This window comes from Trachymyrmex cornetzi, unplaced genomic scaffold (assembly GCF_001594075.2).
Source record: "Trachymyrmex cornetzi isolate Tcor2-1 unplaced genomic scaffold, Tcor1.1 scaffold370, whole genome shotgun sequence".
Lineage (NCBI taxonomy): Eukaryota > Metazoa > Arthropoda > Insecta > Hymenoptera > Formicidae > Trachymyrmex > Trachymyrmex cornetzi.
In genome coordinates, this window is record NW_017298430.1 from 129811 (window position 1) to 131560 (window position 1750).

The window sequence follows — 1750 nt, forward strand, 5'->3', positions numbered from 1 at the left end:
TAACACCATGAATCGTACAATGACATGTAGGAAGATTCAAATTTACATAATCATCAAACTTCGAATCACACACATTGTGATGTGTTTATATATCTGGTATGTCTTATGCTTGGAACACTATGTGTTACTGCGAGTAAGTACGTTTCGAAATTCAAGTTCTTTACACTGCGACTTAAATGCATCATTGACGAGCAATATTGTTTATCAATTTCACACAGAGTAACGTAAACGTACAATTCATGTTTACCGTTTAAAGTATAATATCCTCACAGACGTTTTATGATGCGATGACTGCGACGATAACTATTCGCTGAGTGGTTGATGTATTAGAGCTCTTTTTCGTTCATGCGTTTTCTATTTCATTATTTTTGTATATCATTTGTTTTTATTTTTTCATTTTCTTATTAATTTATTTTTTTCTTTCAGATAGTGTATTCAACATGAAATTTTACTTATCTTTACAAATATGCGAATTAATTTTCAGTGTAATTGCTATCAAGCCTACGTTAAACTACGCAATGACACATATAATAAGAATGCACTTTGACGATATCGAATCTTTTTTTATATCTAAGGGATCAGCGTCAGCGACGATAAAGTCTGTCTGTTCCCATTCTCTTTTCAAAAATGAGTTTAGGCAGTGTATTCAATGCGGAATTTGACGTATCTTTATAAATATAGTGTTAGTTTTTCAGAGTAATGTTATAACGAATAATATGTTTCTATACAGATGTACACTACCGGTATCTAAGTTATCCTAATTGCAAAGAATTCGTCATTCGTATATCTTTAATGTTAAAAGTTATGATATATTTTTAAAGGTATAAAAGACTTAAATTGTTGGTCAATTGATCCCTTAAATAAAAATAAATACTTTATTTCTTTGAACGTTTGCACGGTCTATGTTCACTGCTACAGTATCAAATTATTTCTTAATAACATCAATTATTTATTGTTACGATAGGTTTAATTAAATTGTTGCAATATGGTTCTATCTCATTATTGTGATCAATCATAAACTTTCTACTGATATAACGGTGTGGAAATGTCCACTAAGGAGGCCTGACTCGAAGCATTGTGGTCGGCCGCAGCGTTTCGTCCTGGTCCCACACTACTAAACTCATCAGTAAGGTGATGTAGTATGGGACTTGCCTTAGACACCTGGAATGAATACAGAATGATATTCTATTTAAAGGGAATTCGCGCGGCGCGGTGCTTACGCGAACCGAGTGAGTCCCGTGGACCTCTAGTGGCGAGTCGCCACAACGGTAAATTCGTGACATTAGCTATACCGTTTCCAAACATATTTCATACATTATTAATTTAGTATCTTTTTTAATCTTTTCATTTCTTGTTTTACATGTATCTTATAAAATTTAATTACCTTAATTACAAGAAATATTAATTTTATTTAAAGAAGATTCTTGTTTCTGATTTGACATGCTTATAAATAAATTTTACCAAGAAGTAATATATATGTATACATATATATATGCTATAAATAGTATAAAAAGTTTTTTATAATTAGAAAAATACATTTTAGTTCCATCAATTAGGTAAATGAAATCCTATAATCAACCAAAGTTGATTTTATTATCTAAATATTTCAGTATGAATATATTTCAAATTTTTACAAGTACACTAGACAATTCTATACACTGTGCAATAAAGTCCACCCTAATCTTGAAGCACAGTCATGGCTAGAACTGTAATAGTATTAATAGTATTAGAAAATGTTATATTATAATTA